The following is a 20,122-nucleotide window of genomic DNA, read 5'->3' on the forward strand; positions in this document are numbered from 1 at the left end:
TTTTTGCTGCCTTCCTACAAGGGACTATTTTTGACATTTATTGGGGCTTCTTGTTTCACTTGGTTATATGTGTGTGTGTATATATATATATATATATATATATATATATATATATAGTTTCATAGGTAGGTTGTAGGCTATCGGCACAATGGCCTACATAAGCCTAGCCAACAAGGTTCCCAGGCTTATGCCACCCAAGAAAGTTATTTTCCTGCTCCACTGCCGAGCAGACACACATAAGTGATCCCCGGGGTGTATTTCCTATTTCCCATCCACTCATCAAGATTTTTCTTGAATAGTGCTAATGAAGAACTTTGCTTGATGTAGATGGGTTGCCTGTTCCAGAGTATGGGAAGTCTCTGGGACAGGAATCTATCCCTCCAGCATGTCTTGTTTATTGTGCTGACAAGGTTTAGGTCCCTAGAGCATCTAGCTTGGAGGGATTGGGATTTCTTTAGGTATAGCATATCCAACAGCTCTGGGTTTGACATAGCTTTATATGTTAGGCATAGATCACCTTTGAGTAGGCGATATGCTACAGAGTAAAGCTGGAGTTTTTTGAGGCTGTTAGTGTAGGGCATTTGTTTGAGGCCAGTAATCCTCTTTGTGAGGTATTTCTGAGGACTTTCCAGATGCTGCAGATGTCTTATGAGGTACATTCCAAAAGGGGCGTTGTAGTCTATAATGGGTCTAATGAGTTTCTAGTAGAGGGGAAAAATTACCTATTTTTTCCTGGATGTGAACCCTTTTATTATGAGGTGTGCCACGTAGAAGGACTTCCTGACTACTATGGTGATGTGTCTATCAAAGGAGAGACTACTGTCCGACTGGGTCCCAAGATCTCTTATCACACATTCGGTGTTAAGTAGATTGCTGCCTATGTGGTAGTTCATGGGTACAGAGTTTTTACCAAAGGGGATGACACTGCACTTTTTGGCATTGAGCTTGAGGCCATGGCTCTGATACCAGTCATCTGTCTTAGCGAGGCCCTTCTGTAGGATGTCCACATCATTTGGGGGGCTTGACTATTGCTCTTAGTTTGCAGTCATCTGCAAACTTTGATAGCCAGAGGCCTTCTGTGTTAGCCTGTGCTTCAGAGAAGTAGATACTATATATATATATATATATATATATATATATATATACACACACACACACACACACACACACATATATATATATATATATATATATATATATATACATATATGTGTGTGTTTGTGTGTGCATATGTACATATATATGTATGTACATACACGCCGCACGCACACACACACACATATATATATATATATATAAATATATGTATGTATATATATATATATATATATATGTATGTATAATATATATATATATATATATATATATATATATATATATATATATATATATATATATATATATATATATATGTATAATATATATATATATATATATATATATATATATATGTATAATATATATATATATATATATATATATATATATATATATATGTATAATATATATATATATATATATATATATATATATTATATTATATATGAGGAGAGCTTAGTTTCTGACTGTCTTGGGGGAAGGGTGTTCTTTCTCTACAAGTTCTAGACTGTGTCAATGTTTTCAGTGGGAGAAGGCTGAGGTTTCTCACTCCTTAAGCAAATACTGCAAACTTTTAGAAGTATTTTCCAGAATCTGCACCCATTTCCCCGTTTCTTTTAGCTTTGGAGGGTGTTTGTGCTACTGCCTGCAGTTTTCATGACAGTCAGCCAGCTGCTCTTAAAAGGCAGATAGGATGTATGAAGTTCCTTGGTCGTAAGTTTTTATACACTCTTCCCTAATCTGATATCACAAGTATGGCTTTAGTTAATCCTTCTGCTGCTAAACTCTTTGTTAATTCCAATCTTAATATTTCTGATAAGGATGGAAAGATTATTGATAAGTATGAGGAAAAAGTATATGGTTGTGCAACTTTGATTTTCAGAATTTTGCATAATCAGGCTCACGTTAAGGTTTGTCCTGACTAATTGTGAAGGTATGATGGTTATTGTGTCTGCATTTCCTTTTTGTGAGGAAAACTCAACTTTAACTCATTCCCTCCAGTACAGCTCTTTTGAGTATATACCTTTACCTCCCAGTGAGTGTGACTTGGGTTTTAGCCTTTAAAAAATGAAGTTATCACTTTACAGTTCTAGCAACTACTCTTTGACACAGGTCATATGTCAATACAACTGTGTTTGCCATCATATATGCTTCAAGAAAAAATATTCTGATACTGTGTATGTAGCATGGTTTTGGAATTATTAATGCAAATATTAACAGGCAATATTTGACGCCTATTGGCGCAGTAGGAGGTAACTGCAAAAACGCTTGGAGACATCACTTGGCTGTAATGAGTTGTAATGAGTTAAATTAATTTCTTCTGTTGTTCAAGTCACCACTTATTGTATACACTGTGTGTGTAGATGGCTCTGTTGATACTCCCTCAAGGGCATTGCCCACTGGTACTGTTTTTGGGGAGGTTTGCCTGGCTGTGTTCTCAGAACCTCTCAGATGATGATAAAAAATAGATTTCATGTTCTCCTTTGGATAAAGATTTATTTTTGTTCCTCTACTGCAGAGGTGATCAGAAAATATGATGAAAGGGGTAAGTTGTTGTTTTTATTCAGCAAAGAAGTGTAAAATCCACACAGAATCAGTATACAGAATAATCGCTTTCGTCCATTATTTTGTATACTGTTTCTGTGTGGATTTTATTTTGCAGTCGATCCCTTCGGGTAGCCATTTATTTATTTTTTTGGGGGGGGGGGTTGTTTGAAGTGTAGTTATTCTGGTTGAACTCCAAAAACTAAGGACAGTCCAATAAGTCAGATTGGCTGTTTAAGAGACTTTGTTCCCCCCCCCCCCTTCCACAAAGGCAGACACATATTTTGTCCAGAAAATGTGAATCTCCACTTTTCTCTTTGGCAACAGATAGTTTCAGACAAATGGGTTCTGAAAATCATTCAGTCATTCATTCTTTCATTCATCAGGAGTACATATGGCAGTGGAAAGAAATTCCTCCTTTCCATGGGGTAATTATTCATTCTCCAGACCAGACTCTTTTGTTTACACGTGTCCTTCATTGCATCCTATCCCAAGGTATGGTGGAGCCAGTTCCCCCTTTCCAGGTGGGAAAAGGTTTTTATTCAAGGATATTTGTAGAGCCAAAGAAAGAACATGCTTAGAAACCAGTTCTGGATCTTTCCTAAACATGTTTGCGATAGTGCCCAAATTCAAACTGATGTCACTTCACTAACTTACTCCTTATTCAAGTTTTCTGGTAACACTTGATGCCAATATTCCTGTTCATCCAGACTTCATAAGTATCTTAAGGTTTTGTATGTCTGGATCACATTATCAGTTCTCTACCTTAACTTTTGGACTACCCACTGCACCAAGAGTGTTCATAATGTGTGTAGATCCAGTTGCAGCTTGTTCCAGCTACAGGATATGCATAGTTTCCATATTTAAATTTAAATTTTAAAATATTTTTTTTTATCTTTGCAGAGACTTTTTCAAAGTGTCAAGAGTCTCTGTCTTGATTAAGTGATCTCTTATACAAGCTGAGATTCCAAGAGAACGTTCAGAATAATTTCTCGACTCCTTCACATAGAATTGTGTTTATGGGATGCTAGCTAGATACTGCAGTTTAGAGCTTTCACAGAAAAGCTAGATATATGTCTAGATTTACTTGTAGGATTTTTCACTCAGACTTCGGTCATTGTGTGGGAATACCTCAAGATTTGGGATCTCATGGCTTCAATGATTCTCATGATAACCCTGGTAAGACTTTACATAAGAAAAATACAGTGATATCCGAGGTATCTTTGGTCCCAGCACCAGTGCCCCTTGTCTTTTCTTATTCCAGTGCTGGAGTTTGTCAGAAGAGAAATCACCTGGTGGAGACAACAGATGTCCCTAAATCTAGGTCTCCCCTTCTTCTTCCCTGTTTCAAAAAGGTCACTGTCCAAAGACACATCGGACTTTTGCTTGGGGAGCAGTTTCAGGAGGGATAAAAGTGCATTGTATCTGGTACACAAAGGACAGATGCAAGCACATAAATATAAAAGAAAAGCTTGTCCTGATCAAAGTACCAAAAAATCTGAATCATCTTTAGTCCCTGGGACCTCTTCAAGTTGTTGCCGACAATACTATAGTTATGGCACATCAGTAAGCAAGGGGGAACCAAGTCGTACAGCCCTCTGCAGATTAGCCATGTTAGCTTGGGATATAGCTTCAGAATCTCACTGTACAGGCATCCTACTTTCCATTGGATCAAAATTGTGTAGAATAAAATTCTATGGCACACAAGCTGAGCAGAACAAGGGCAGCCCTTATGAAAGGAAACTAGAGCAGGGGTCTTCCAAGACGTGATCCATCTGTTGGGAGTTTCTCAAGTAGACCTTTTTGTTCAGAAAGGAAGCAATCAGCTGGCAAGATTTTCCTCCAGGACTCCATGCAAGAAGACCTGGATGACAGATGCCATTTTTTTTCCCTTGGATGGGAATGTTCCTGTATACTTTTCCATCCTTCCACTAATATTCATTTTCAGGTTTGGAAGATTCAGAAGGAATTTCCCTTCTGGCCCAGGCAACCATGATTCTTCCTTCTTTTGGAAATGGCCAGGGGTAATTACCACAAGCTTCATCACAGACTGGATCTACTCGCACAAGAACAGGGTGTTTGATACTCCCTGACACCAGTCAACTTCAGCTGACTGCCTGTATGATAGGGCCTTAATTTGTTTCAGGCACTTAACGACTAGGAGAACACCAGCAACTAGGATTAACAGTCCACTTTTATAACTGAATAAATGATAATTAAAACACAAAACAAGTGAACTGAAACACGGCCAGAGTAACTGTATGAAATTTTTAATGTGAGAAGTGCTTTTACCGGTTAACCAACTGCTTCTTCAGACCAAAAAATCAGTTTAAAAGTCTAAACTAATTAAATACATTCATCCAGACGGCTCAACTAATGAAACCCTACTAATAATTAAACAATTAACAAGTATTCTATGTCACTATCACCCTATTTCCAAATGCAAAGGTTTTATACTTTAAAATGCACATTTTTTAATATGCTGAAATACACATCTCAACACAAATGCCATAATATCAAATAAATATGTTCATTGTTAATGGTGCAGTCAGTAACATTGCACCTGAATTGTTAGAACTAAAGTTTTCTCTTGTTTACTGAAAGTTAATACTTGCATTTCAAACCTCCATATAAGAGATCTTAAATCAGCATAGTTCTTGCCCCTGAACAATCTATATCACCATAAACTAAATGTATGCATAAAACCTGTACATAACTATTTTAAGTTCTCAAATGTGGTGAATGACCTAAACACGTAGGTTACCATGGTTACGTGAAGCTAATGGTTCCTATCACGCCTACACAACAAGCAATGCATAGCCATGTTAGACCGTGGAACTCCATTTAATTAAATTTGCAGAGAATGGTCAAAATGTTGGGCAAGCAACAAAACAAATGACAAATAAACCAGCTGTATGCACATCCACGTAACAAACCTCCACGCTACAAACATAGCATGCATTGAGATATCTTTCCACAGATCAGAAAGATTCAAAATACAAACTCTATAAACTAAGCAAATATGACAACCAGCGAACTATGTGTACTTGTGAAAAATGAAATGAGCCTAACAATAAAAAATATCTGCAGTAATCCCTCTCTACACTGCTAAGGGAAAAAAATACATTTATGACGAATATTATACTCTAAAAAAAAAACTGGACATTAATAGAGGCTTAACAATAAAAATACAAGCAATCCTTGTATCTCCTATACTGTTCTTATAAAAGTTATAATAAATCATGCAAACACTTATTTATGCAAGAAGGAATTAAGTAGAGCTACATAGCTAAATCTTCTTCTTCTTCTTTCGGCTTTACGATTAAACTTGTGCAAGATTAAACCTTGGACATGAAAGGTACCGCTGTTGCATATTATGCCCTTGGAAGATGTATTACGGGAAGATCTATAAAGATATATTTTCAGAGTTTATTCACTTACTAATCTATAGCTGCGGTAGCGTTGTCGCCTCACAGACGTTGCCCGTTCGATTCTCAGTTAGAGCGTCTTCTGTGTGGTGACATGCTTGAATGGGTGTTCCTTTGGTGAAGGTTGTGCGTTAGTCCCAGCAAGCCAGCACGTAAAAATCTACTGCCAGTCATTAGCGGACCGGAGTTCCGCTGTGACGACCCCTAACCGGGAAAAGCCGAAAGACACAAACAAACAATTCACTTACTAATCAATGAATCTATAAATAACCTTCTGGCTTTTACTGTAAGTTTCAAAGGTATGGATCCATTAAGATATTTAACACCATCTGCTTGCAATTTTTATAATCTATTTTGCTCTTTTAATTCAGTATTATTACGAATGTCACCCAATCTCTAACTAGTAAATATGGTTTCTATTCCCAAAAACCTATTTGGGTCTGTGTTACTATCATATGCCCTTTTTTACTTCTCTGTCAGTCTTCATTTTTCATCCATTTCAGCATGCCTGATCATGGATCTTCCACTTTCAGTGCATTCTCATGTCAAAATGTTTTTGAAAGGGTTCTTGCTTAAGAGACCACCAAGAAAACTAGTGGCCCCTCCATGGCATCTTAATTTTGTTAGAAAAGCTAACACATCATTCGTTTGAACCAGCTGACTTGAGGTTCTTAACATGGAAAAAGGTTTACTGATTTACTCTGATCTCTGCAAGAAGGGTATCTGAGTTGCAAGTTCTTACGGTGAGTCAACCCTGTCTCATTTTCTACAGGGATAGGGTTTCTTTGAGAACTAATCCTTCTTTTATGCCTAAAGTGGTATCCAAGTTTCCTTTAAGCCAAACTGTCCATCCATTTTCTTTCTTGTACATTAAAAATGAGGGAGAAATGATAGTCCATACCTTGGATGTCCACAGAAAACTCTGGTAGTATCTTGAGAGAACTAAATATTTCAGGCCTTTGGCTTAATTGTTAATTTCTTGGGAAGGTAAGAAGAGACAACCCATGTCAAAACAAACTATTTCCAAGTGATTGTCAAAGCCTGTTACTTTTGTTTTATACTCGCCACAACAAAACTATTCCAGGCAGGGTTGAGGCCCACTCTATCGGGGCCTTGGCTTTAACTGTGGCGTTTTGGAAAGGGATAGATTCTAGAAGTATTTTTGAAGCTGCAACTTGTACATACTTCATACTTCATACTTCTACAAAACACTATAAGCTTGACTCCTTCTGTAGGTCTAGATCAGGCTTTGCAAGGACCATTCTCTAGGGTTTCCTGGACCCTTTTTCCATCTCCCAAATGTAGTAAGCTACCCATATTGCCAAGGCTACTGCAGCAGTGTTCAGTATGAAGGGCATAATACAGTTGTGTAAGTAAACTTATAACAGTAGATGTTTGAATGATCACTGCTACAGTAGCTGCTCCCTATCTCCACCCCCTTGCTTTTGGTGTGTTTATGCCAGGGTGGTGGTGTTTATTTTTGTCCTTCCTAACATTGTCCTTTCAGAGCTCAGACTTCCTGTGTTTGTTGGCAGGAAAGCTCTGAAGGGCTTGGCACCCAGACTTGTCTTTTAGTCTGCTTGGCTCCAGCTGTTTGACAGTTTGGGCATGTGGAAGGTGCCCTCTAGCTTCAAAAGCTGTCCTGTTATATTCTTGGCAGGATATAACCCATATAACTGAGGCTACTGCAGCAATGATCATTCAAATAGCTACTCTAATGGTAAGCTTACTTATACAACTGTACTTTCTCTTACACCTAGCACTTCTGGTACTAGCTGACTCATTAGGGTTCTAAGGTAGACTGATCTTTGAAGGGTTAAAGCTTTCCAAAGTGTATTCTGCATTTGCTCCAAACTGCAGCTCTCTCCGCTTTGGAATTAGTGTCTTTACAATTCCCTCAGAAATGTTGGCGTGGCCAATCAAAAAAAAAAAAAAAAAAAAAAAAGGTTAATGTTCATTGATACGGTTACTCTTGTCTTTTTTTTCAGAAGTATATAGATTTCCAGGTTATGGAATTTTGATTGTTGCCCCTACTGATCTTATTAAACATTCAGAATTTGAAGTGATTTGTATGAGGAGGCATATGTTCTTTTGGAACCAGTGTGAGCGTACAGCTTGGTGATTCCGTTAGAGATGTTTAACAGCTGCTATTCTAGTATGTGCATGCACTAAATAAAATTGCTGTAGTAAATAACTTTACTTTTACCATCTCTGGGTCATATTTGGTATGCATGAAAACACAGCTGAAGCTGCAGATATCATCCTGTCATTCAGATTCTCTCATCAGGAAATGGGAATATCTATGAACTGGTGACACGCTGTTGAAGTTTTGTCAATATCAAGAGAAACCGTAAATATATTAAAATGATTGCTAGGGGAATCATTCGATTTAAATCTAACTGGATACTCTCAGCAACTGCTTTTAACTTTCCTTTCTATTTTGTATAGGTTGTCTTTGTGGAGCGCCCAGATTTCCAACTTTTCCATGTCTGACATACTAATATAAACATGGGAGTGATGGAGGTCTCCATGACCTCACTGAAATTTATTTCCGCAACTTAAATTTCAGTAAATGGATCGCTTCAGATGGATTTCTCTAAATTATGCAATGTATTTTGCCATCAGAACTTCTTTACCTAATTTATTTTTTACCCTCTTGACTCAAGCCATGTGTGTCTACTTTGCACTTCTGAAACGTACCTTCTTTCACTGGCTGGCTGTAGCCACGTTGCATAGTGGCATGAGAGTAAGGTTAAAGAGAGCTGTCATTCTTGCAGAAGTCAGGTGATTTTATTTTCTTACTTTAAACCACTTCCCCATCCCCATTAAGCACAGATGTCACAGGTGATACATCAGTTTGTTTGTGACGAGTCCAGCCTCCGTGGTGGATGTAGCCCTTTCAGAAAGTAGCCCCCCCCCCAGATAGTTAGTATTGCAAAACTGACAGTGCTTCCAGCACACCCTAATAGTTTAGTGACTGAGTCCGTCTTAACCTTGGAATTTACTTTCTTTAATTTCTCCCATTAGCTATGGTGTTAAGAACTGGAGTTAGAATAACTATGGTTTGGGTAGATGCTTTTTCCTGTGCACATTTGTTTAGTGACACTAGATCTTGAGGCTAGATATGTACTTTGTAAGTGAAAAGTACAAAATAATGTTATTTAGGTTCATAGGTAGGTACTAAGCTATCTGCCCGAAGGCATTTATAAGCCTAGCCGGAATGTGTTTGCTTTCGCCACCCCCTTAGATTAGTTCCCTGTGCCTCTGTCCAGCAGAACCATTGAATTGATCCCTGGGGTAAACTTTCTGTTTCCCATCCACTCGTCAAGGTTTCGCTTGAAGAGGGTTAGCAAGGAGCTCTGCCTAATATAGATTGGAATCTTGTTCCAGAGCATGGGAAGTCTCTGGGACAGGAATCTATCCCTCCAGCACGTCCTATTTATTGTTGTGGTGAGGTTTAGATCCCTGGAGTGTGTGGCTTGAGGGGATATGGTTTTCTTTAGATGGAGCATGTCCATCAATTCTGGGTTGGACATGGCCTTGTATGTCAGGCAGAGATCACCTTTGAGCAGGCGGTATGCAACCAAGTACAGCTGGAGTTTCTTCAGTCGAGCTGCATAGGGCATCTGCTTGAGGCCAGTGATCATCTAGGTGAGGTACTTCTGTGGTCTTTCCAGTTGTTGCAGGTGTCTTGTAAGGTACATCCCAAATGGGGCATTGTACTCTATGATGGGCCTGATGAGTGATGCGTAGAGGAGCCCAATGACCTCTTTCGATCTGGATGCAAACTCGTTTGTGATTAGGTGGGACACATAGAAGGATTTTCTTACCACTTTGGCAATGTGATTATCAAAGGAGAGGTTACTATCTACTTGGGTCCCTAGATCCCTTGTTATGTCTTCCATATTTAGGGGGCTACCACCTATGTGGTAGTTTGTGGGTACTTTGTTTTTTCCAAAGGGGATGACTATGCACTTTTTGGCATTTAGCTTGAGGTCATGATTTTGACACCAGGCATCTGTCTCAGTGAGACCCTTTTGGTGGATGTCTGTGTCAGCCGGAGAGTCAATTATAGCTCCTAGTTTGCAGTCGTCCGCGAACTTTGTTAGCCATAGTCCTCCTATGCTTGCCTGTACCTCTGAGAAGTATATGCCGAACAGGAGGGGTCCTAGGACTGAGCCCTGGGGAATGCCACTTGTAACCGGTTTAGAGTCAGACCTAGCTCCCACAACTCTTACCATGTGGGTTCTGTCCATGAGCCAGTTGGCAACCCATCTTGTGGCGTGGGGGTTTATGTTCAGGCTGGTGAGCTTGTCTATAATACCTGAGTGGGGAATGGTGTCAATTGTCTTTGCGAGGTGTAGGTAGGCTATATGGACCACCTTTCCCTCATCTATAGCCTTGGTAACTATCTCAAAGAAGTCAACCAGGTTTAAGAGACATTATCTGCCCTTAACAAAGCCGAACTGGGTAGGGTCCAGAGTTTGGAGGTTCCCAATGTCTCTGTTAATGAGATCCATGATGATGTGCTCCATAGCTTTGCAGACCAAGCTAGTCAGGCTTATAGGGCGATAGTTCCTGAGGTTCGTTGTGGCTCCACCTTTGTGGAGTGGAGTAACCATTGCTGTGCGCCACTCTGTGGGCAAGTAGCCTGTGGAGAGGCTGAGTTTAAACAGTGTGTTTGGGTGAGGGGTTAGTTCATCTTTGAGCTCATGTAGGACTTTTGGGTGTGAGAGGGGGGTCTCAGGATGTTGGCTATATTTGTCGGTTCAGTGTATTTTGTGCCATTCTGCACTAACTCCGAGCAGATCTGAGAATTGCCACTTAGTTTTTTGACATTGCTAAAGAATGCTCTGTGGTTATCTTTGGAGTCCATGGCAATTTTTCTTTCAAAGCTAGCCTTGGATGATTTTATGAGGGAACGTAGTTTCTTGCTGATAGTGATCAGGGATGTCTTCCCTTCTTGGGATTTTACTCTTTTCTGTACTAGTTTCCTCCTTCTATTGTATAGCCTGTTTATGGCAGGGGTCCACCAGACTGGTTTCCTTTTCTTGGAGGAGTGAGTCTTGGTTTTGTTTGGGATAGCACAATCCATGCATTCTTGTAGGTGCCTGTAGAGAGCATTAGTAAAGGATTTTGCAGCTTGGACAGCGTTATCCTTTAGCATGGGGGGCTTTGAAACTTCCCACCTCGGTCTTAAGTAACGTGAAGTTTGCTTTTGAAAAGTTTTTTACGGTGGTTTCTTTGACCGGGGGTGGTAGCAGAATGTGGATATCCAGAGTGATTAGTTTTTGGTCAGATCTAACCAGTGAGGGGTTGACCTCCTGTGTGGAACACCGGTCGCCCATGTTGGTGATGACCAGGTCCAATATGTTGTCACCTCTGGTGGGGATGTTGACCAGTTGATCTGGGGCATTTCAGTTTATAAATTCTAGGAAATGTTTGGCAAGGGAGTTTGTACTTGAGTAGATGTTCATCGTGCATACAGCTGCAGTCATAACAGATGGGTTATCCTGCCGTCAGGCGGATCCTCGGTCGGCCGAATTCCAAAGTCTAGGTCCGGCGTCGGATGTCGTCGCTTCTTCCCTGACGTCAGTGCGGCAGGGGTATAAAAGAACCAGCCAACGCCATTTTCTCCAGTCTTTCTTGTCGTGCGGTGCCCGAAGCAGAAGCAGTTCGCAAGTGCCGGTCGGCCAGCTCCTGAGATTACGAATATTTTTCAGCCAAAGTCTTCTTGAAAGCTAAGTACCCCGTTGGGGAAACTTTTCTTGCCTCAGACCGATGTCAGACAAAGTTAATAATTGCATTTCATGTGGGAAGCAAATACCGCATAAGGATTTCCATTCCTTCTGCATTCCTTGCTTAGGACCAGACCACGACGTCTCAGCCTGTCGTTTCTGTGCTAGATTCAACAAACGCACTATTAAGCATCGGGCGGAGTTCGCCCAACACTATTTTGGTAAAAAATTTAATTACATTATGTCGTCGGATACTCCGACTCCAGTTTTGAGTAAAAGACACAAAGGTAAGGACCGACATACGAGGTCCGCGACTTCTACCGACACCACGCTAATGTTTGGCAAGGGAGTTTGTACTTGAGTAGTTCTCCCTTTTAATGTTTGGGTAATTGAAATCACCCAATATCAGGGTGTTTCATAGGACCTTTATGTTTCCCAGTGTTTCCAGAAATGCAGAGTGGGGGTCCTGGGACATGGTGGGTGATTTGTAGCAAGCTATAATTTGAATAGCAGTTTTGCCCATTGTTAGTTGCACGTAGATGATCTCTGAAGCATCTTGCTGTGCCACTAACCTCGAGGTATGGGTATCCTTGATGAATATGGATACTCCCCCGCTTTTTGTATTTCGGTCTGGGTTTTGTGGCTGAAATGTATGGTATGAGTTGTAGCCTGGTAGTGCTGGGGTGCTCTCTGGAGCCTTAAACCAGGTTTTTGTTACTGCACATATATCGATTTTCTCCATACTGAGGAGTGCCTCGAGTGTGTGCATTTTGAGGTTTAGACTTCTGGCATTAAGTAGCATTACCCTCAGATTTTTGTTACTTGTGCTATTTACGGTGGTGGGTTTGTCTTTTGAGCTTTGCCTAAAAAAGGCACTATGGGGGTGGCAAGAGCCTTGGCCAGTATTCGAAAGCCTAAGGGTGACAGGTGCAAGCCGTCTCTAGCGAAGCAGCATGGCTTGTCGAGCATGTCATCCCAGACTGACAGACACTGGATCCCCACATGACACCAGAAGCTTAGCCAATTGTTGAAATTGATCATTTTTTCTCTATACCGTGGTATCATTCTTGGTGAGGGCAGGATGCTGGTCAGGGTCATACCAGCCTGGGCAATGTGATCAGAGAGCTCCTCCATGTCTCTTTTCATGTAGTCCAGGGAGGTACGGCTCAGGTCATTCACACAAGCATGGACAATGACAGAGTCATATTTGTATTTGTTCTGGAGTGACCTGAGTGCTTGTGTTATGTGGCGGATCCTGGCACCTGACAGGCAGCTAACAGTAACCTTCTTCTTGTTCAGCCTAGTGAGTGGGATGTCAGTGTGCCTGACTATAGAGTCACCTATTACTAGTGTGCTGAGTATGTTATTTTGCCTTAAGGGCTGTGATTGCATGGCACACTGGTTTTGTGAAGTATGTGTTTCATGGTTTGTGTTTGGGGGGTGGAAGTTGCTTGGATATCTGCTTTGGAGGTCTCTGTTGCTTTTGCAGATTTTTATTTAGAGCCTCCGAGTATGTTTTCTTGTGTTTGTGTGTTTTTTGCCTATGCTGGTTTCACAGGTCTGTGTGAGACTGGTGGTGTGATGCAAGTAATTCCCCCCCTTCTCTTGACTTCCTGGTCCAGTCTTGAGTTGAGAGAGGTTAGCCTCCAGTTTGGCTGTATAATTGCATCTCTCGCATGTATTAGTGTTTGGTGGAAGGAGGAGAGTGTTGTCTGTGTACACGAGGCAATTGTAACATTGCCTCAAAGTGCCCAGATTCACCAGTTGGACCGGAGAGTACACCTGAAACTGCCCTTTGGACATGCCCGGATAGGTACATTGAGCTGCTTTACTGATTGGCTGGTAAGGTCGAATAGAGAGCCTTGTCCTTCTCTACAGTCTAGGGGGGTCTAGTGCTAAGGTTTATTAGCGCTTGCTATGAGTTTTAAGCAAGTACCGGGATGAGAAGTGAATGGTTTGAGTGCTTAAGTTGAAAGTTTGTCTAGTTCCAAGGGAAAAATTGAAGAGTAGGTTTTGTGGAGCCGGGAATAGTTATACCCTAGCTACCCGGTGTGCAAAACCACTCAAATGCAGGTTTTATAGCAGGGAAATGAAAGGGTGAGAAATTTCCCCAAAATGGCCAATAAACTACTAATTTCTGGGCCGAAACCACTCCTCCAGGGACAAATAGGCTGCTCAAAGCTCCCTCTCTCACAGTGAACAGAGAAACTTCCTTCTAGCCAAGTAAGGTATGGGCAAACACAGAAACTTGTAACACAGCCCTGAATTCAGCACTAACCTGAAAACTGGACTATACTAGCTTAGAAAGGCGGGAAAACATGTATATTTTTCTGTTTTTTCAGAAAATAAAGCAGATACAATCAAAAAACACTTTAAATGCACATAAATGGCTATCACACTTGAGTGTGTAGCCTACAACAGTTAAACAGGTAATTTAAACACAAAAATGACTTTGTTAAAGTGCAGGCAGTAAAATAAGTACAATATGTAGCTGAACAAGCGTTTTAAATCACAGAAACTCTAGAAAATCTGTGTTTTAGGCGGAATTAGCTAAAGGTAGCCAGAAAATGCAGAAAAATGATACTTAATCACACCAAAGTCTCTCTTTGACGCATACTAGACTTCTGAGAATCTATAAGCTGTTGATTTCATTTTGATTGCTGTCATTACAGTTTCTAAACTGTGTTTTGAGTGGGAGATGGACAAATTAAATGGCGTAAGCAAATTCTTCATTTAAATAAGTATGTTGTATGCACTATTAAATTATTCTGTAAAAATTGTTATACTGTAAGTATTTTGTCAGTTTCAGTGTTATTGTTTACTCTCTGATCTGATGGTCATTTTCATTCGTTCATCAACAAATGGTCCTCTGATCCAACTCAACCACTTTCTCTAGATTCTAGGATGCAACTTTCGAGCTCCTCCCTTTACTCATAATGTCCCCTGACCACAATATTACCTCGGATCTCATTTGCCACTCTAACAGTTTGATCTGGTTTGCATTCTCTCAAGCTCAACAGTTTTGTATTTAGGGAATAGTGAGTAAAAACTTGGAATTTAACTTAATTTTCCTTATTTAGCTTTCCTGTAGCGTCCTGTCTTTACCGCTTAGCTAGTTTTATCTTTCTTTTCACAACTTTCTTTACCATTCTTCGGTATTCTTCTTTAACATAGCTGGTTATTTTTTCCTTAATCTTCTCTGTGAGGTAGTGATATTACCATTTTCCTTCCCTTTTCTACCACATTAAAAAAAATCTTTTTTCTTTCTTTAACTTTTGCTGTTGGGCATACCTCATAGCATGGCAGAGTCAAAATCTACTGGAATTTTACTTCCTGTGGGCACAAGATAGATACCCAACTCTGATGCCACAGGGAGTGCATTTATTGTTTAGGCCCTGGTCACATAGATGCTTCTTGTAACATTTATGCTGCTTTCAACGCCAGAGCCATCTGTGATGGACATAATAAATTAGTGCTGAAGGGCCTTATTGCTGCTTCTACACAGCCTTCTACTGTTTTTACTTCAGGGGCTGAAATCCACTCTCAGAAATCAAAATCCATGGAGCCCAGGGAGCATAGAAAGTGCTCTCCTATCAGGTCTCCCAAATCCACTTTGACATTGGAGCCTCCAGCCAAGATTTCCAAACACTTGGATCCAAAACCCTTTGATCCGATGCCTTCTACTACAATGACCTAGACTCTGAAGCTTTCAGAGTCATCACTTCCCCTCTGGGCCTCTGCACTGGACAGCTCAATTCTGACTCCTCCCTCAGAGCAAATGTCGTCGATAGCCCCTGGTTTGTATGGTCTGAGAATTTCAGCTCTGGTTAGATTGGCCTCTGCTTCTTCTGTTCCCTCTGCCGTTGAGAGCAGTCTCGACTCTTACTTCTTTGGATCCTGTTTCTGAGTCTCTTCATCCTATGCCGCAGGGACAGCCAGCCCATAAGAACTTTTAGGCAGTTCCAGTTAGGGAATGCCCCACCTCTTCTAATACCTGCCTAGAGTATCCCACTGAAGACGCCCCCTGGAAGAGGTTGTGCATAAGGAGGCACTTAAGTTCCCCTCAGGAGTCTTTGACAGAAGACAAATGATTTTGATGAAGGGAAAGGATTCCCTAGATCTCCACCAGAATAAGATTCCTTTTGGAGATATTCTAGAAATCCTATGGCAAAAAGGTGGCTGGTCTTCTCAAACCCCTTCCCAGGAGGTGTCGGTGTTCCTAGAAACCTTTGGGTCTGACCCATCTACATGTTGAGGCCCCCCCCCAACGGATGAGCTTATAGATCTTGTCTCCTGACTGGCATGGAAGGAAATGGTCACTTCATTACCATTTTCCCAGGTGTCCAGATAAGATTCTTGGTGCAACTACAGACAGACAGTATTGGAGTAAGGAAATCCCCATAGATGCCATGGTTGTTGCGGCAGAATCTAGGGCATTGGACAGGTACAGGAAGTGAGTTTATGCTCAGCACCCTTTGCCTTAAGATCGCTAAACTACCTGGTGCATTTTATTAGATTACAGATTGGCATAATTAAGAAACTCTCTAACTCTATCCCGGGTTCATGTTGGTGGAGGAAGGAAAGACTTGATCTTCACAATTGGCCACCCTCAAGTTTATATTGAATGTGGCCATGAGGTTAATCTCTCATGCAGCTGAAGGTTCCTTACAGGCCATGGGTTCAGGCATAGCTGTTAGGGGACATGCCTGGATGCAACTGTGTGACTGCGTGGAGCCCTTTAAAGCATCATTCATCAATGCTGCCTTTGGCTCTTGCTTAGGCCGACTGTTAAACAGACAGTTTCCCTCAGTGAGCAAGATGGAAAGACCTTATCTGCCATGGGAATCCGTTTTTCTACCCCGCAGAGACCTTTTTCTATAAATCAACACAGTGGCAAGAAAATGCAGTTTCAGAAATCTCCAGGACCTTTTCAAGAATCATGTCAAGATTTTCCTTCCGGGGCAGAGGGGGAAATAATAACAATGGCAGATGCCACCCATGTGTCATAAGGGGTCCACAAAACCAAGGCTTCCGAGATTCCTTCTTGGACAGACCTTTTCAGCACTCCTGAAGGATTGCCCTTCTGTTCTCCTCTGGAGGCAGTTGGGAGGCCACTTGTCTTTGCACCCAAACGCCTGAGCAGCCATCACAAAAGATAGGTTGTATTCAGAGGATATTTCATTCCCTTTTTGCAAGTTCCCTCAATGAAGAGGGAACCTCTTCCAAATGTTCTACCCAATCAGCGGGAGTTAGCAGCTCTGGAAATTAAAAAGCTGCTAGACAAGAGTCACCCAAAAGGTCCCACAAGACCAAAGAGGATATAGATTTTTCTCAAGGTTCTTTTTAGTGCTAAAGAAAACAGGGACCTGAGACCTATCCTGAATCTCTGTTATCTGAACCAGTTTGTAAAGCACTTCCAAGTTCCGAATGGTCTAGGTGCAGTCCATTCTGCCTGTGTGACAGAAGGACGACTGGATGTGCTGTATAGATTTTCAGGACGTGTACTCTCTCATCAAAATGAACAGATGCTCTCAGATACCTACGCTTCCAGTTGGAAGCCAGCCATTACCAGTTCAGGGCTCTGCACTTCGGTCTCTCCACAGCCCCCAGGGTGCTCCCCCAATGCATTGCAGTAATGGCAGCTCATCTCAGACTGCATGGATTCAGAGTGTTTCCCTATTTAGATGCCTGGTTGGTGCGGTGAGGAGTCAGTCATCTCCTAAAAGCCAGGGATTACCTACTTAGATTATCTCACTCCATGGGGATCATAATCAATCTTTCAAAGTCCCACCTTCAGTCAGTTCAAATCTTGGACTTTATAGGGGCTCACTAGATACAGTCAGTCATCTCACTCTGTTACCACAAAACAGAATTCTTACCTTGAGATTGCATTTTATTTATTTTATTTTACATTTGTTGACTGGGCGGATTGTCCAACTGAGCTGAAGAGCCCATTTTCAGCAGAGGCCAGGGAGAAAAGCTCCAACATATTAAACAGTTATCATTATAAATTAGCATTAAACAGCAATGTTACAGGATTATTACAAGGCATTAAGTAGCAATACAGTGTTATACGGTGTCAATCAGGAGTATAGCAAAACTTCAGACAGATTCTTTACCACCCCTCTCCCCCAGCAAAAATGGTTCTCAAAGTCCTGGAATAAATGGCTGCAATGATTACCTGGACAACTTCTGCTTGTTTTTCACATGCAAATCTTCCAGTGGACTCTAGCAGTACAATGATCCATTCTTCAGCAACCCTTGCAACATCCTATAAAATTATCTCGAGTCAGCAGGGACTCCCTATCTTTCGTCCCCCAAATGCCACTTTGATCATGGACACCTCCTATTTGGGTTTGGGAGGGATTTCTAGGGATGGACTGTTCAAGACATGTGGTCCCTAGAAGAGAGCAGATTGCATATAAATGTCTTTGAGATGAGAGTGGTCCTTCTAGTGTTGCAGACCTTTCAGAACTTTCTTCCTCTAGGGACAATTGCTGTTCAAACAGACAGTATGTCAGTAGTTTGGTACATCAACAAACGAGGGGAACCAGGTCTTACTCCTTAGCCAGAAAGCAGTGAGAGTTTGGCAGTGGGAGATCTCCTCCAACTGCTTTCTTGTAGTGATGCACATACCGGGGAGATCTAAAGTTGTAGCAGACAAGCACAGCAGAACTCTCATGATACCTTTTGAGTGGTGTCTCAGTCAGTCAGTCAGTGACAAACATGATCTTTCACAAATGAGGTCAGCTTTGCTGCGATCTAGTTGCCTGTCCCTTCAACAAGTTCAGCAGCAGCTTTATCCTAATTCCCCCTCAGTGACTATAACTAAGAGATGCTCTAGTTCACGTTTAGCCCTCTTGTCTTCTTTATGCTTATCCTCTCCTGCCTTTAATCCCCAAATTCCTTCAGAAAGCACTCCAGTTGAAATGTAAGGTAATCCTCATTGCCCACTTTTGGCCTTTGCAACTGTTGTTCCCCTTTTTATGGTCTCATCTACTATGTCCTCTTGGACTCTGGACTCCAGTCCAGATCTTCTTTCACATCCATCAGGGATGACTCATCTGGACATTGCAGGCCTCAAGTTGATCTCTTGGTTTCTTCAATTCCAATGATGTCTCAGACATTCCAGGCTTTCCTCTTCAGTTTGCCAAATGTTATTTTCATCTCAAAAGCACTCTACTGGAAGGATTTATAAAACTAAATGGAAAGGGTTTTCTTTTTGGGCTCTGCAAAATTTGGATCCTTTCACCATTCCAATCCCTGCTGTTTTAGATTTTTTGCCTCTGTTTTTCAAGGTTGGGCGAGTTTCTCCACCATCAAAGTTCAGCTAGCAGTCATCTCTAACTTCCACTTTGAAGATATAATTTTTCCCTTTAGCAACATTCAAGTTATGCAAGGCATTTCTTAAAGGTACCTTTATACTTAGAACCCCCCCCCCCCCGATAAAAGATCCTACTCCACCTTGGGATTTTACTGTTGTATTACACAGTTTAATACAATCACTCTTCGAACCCTCAGCTAAGGCAGATCTGAAACTTCTTTCTTGGAAAACAAGTCTTTCATGTTATAACTTCTGCAACGTGAATCTCTGAACTCCAAGCTCTCTCTTCAAAACCACCGTATCTGATTTTCCATAAAGACAGAGTTCCCTTACACACTAACCCTTCCTTTTTCCTAAATTTGACAGTAAGAGAATATATGCTTTACTTTTTTAGATGTGCATGGGCATCCCCATTTCTGTCTTCATAGAACGAAAGAAATTGGGAAAACTGACCGATTGTTTCATTTGCTAAGAACAAATTGGGGAAACCAGTTTCACAAACTACAGTATCCAAATAGATAACAGATTGTATTTCTCATGTTTATTATTTGAGAGGTTTAACCTTGCCAAGACAACCAAAGGCACATTATTTCTCATGTTTATTATTTGAGAGGTTTAACCTTGCCAAGACAACCAAAGGCACATTCATCTTGGTCAGAAGCTACATCAGCTGCTTTTTGGCTCAGAGTTTCTATTGTTGATATTTGTGCAGCTGCCACTCACTCTAATGCACATACTTTTATTGCCCATTACAATTTGGATAGCATCTCCAGAAACAGGGCTATATTTGGTTTTGTGGTTCTCCAGAACATCCTTCCATGAGGGCCACCCAAGATTTCTGTAGCTGGGGACTCTGTTCCATTCGTTGAGGAATGAATGAGAATGACAGTGTCAGACAAAAAAGTTATGTACTCACCATAACTATACATCTGTGTTGTCCATTTTCATTCTTCCTCAACCCCTCCCCCATCCATGTCTTTGGGAGAGCC

The 20,122-nt window shown here is 41.1% G+C and overlaps 1 protein-coding gene across 1 annotated transcript in view; it reads left to right on the top strand.

Moving 5' to 3' along the window:
* Nucleotides 1-20,122, top strand: part of CCNK (cyclin K) — a 421,050-nt gene that overhangs the window by 118,922 nt on the left and 282,006 nt on the right. The window lies entirely within an intron of this gene.

This window comes from Protopterus annectens, chromosome 6.part0 (assembly GCF_019279795.1).
Source record: "Protopterus annectens isolate FY-2018-M chromosome 6.part0, PAN1.0, whole genome shotgun sequence".
In the NCBI taxonomy this organism is placed as follows: domain Eukaryota; kingdom Metazoa; phylum Chordata; order Ceratodontiformes; family Protopteridae; genus Protopterus; species Protopterus annectens.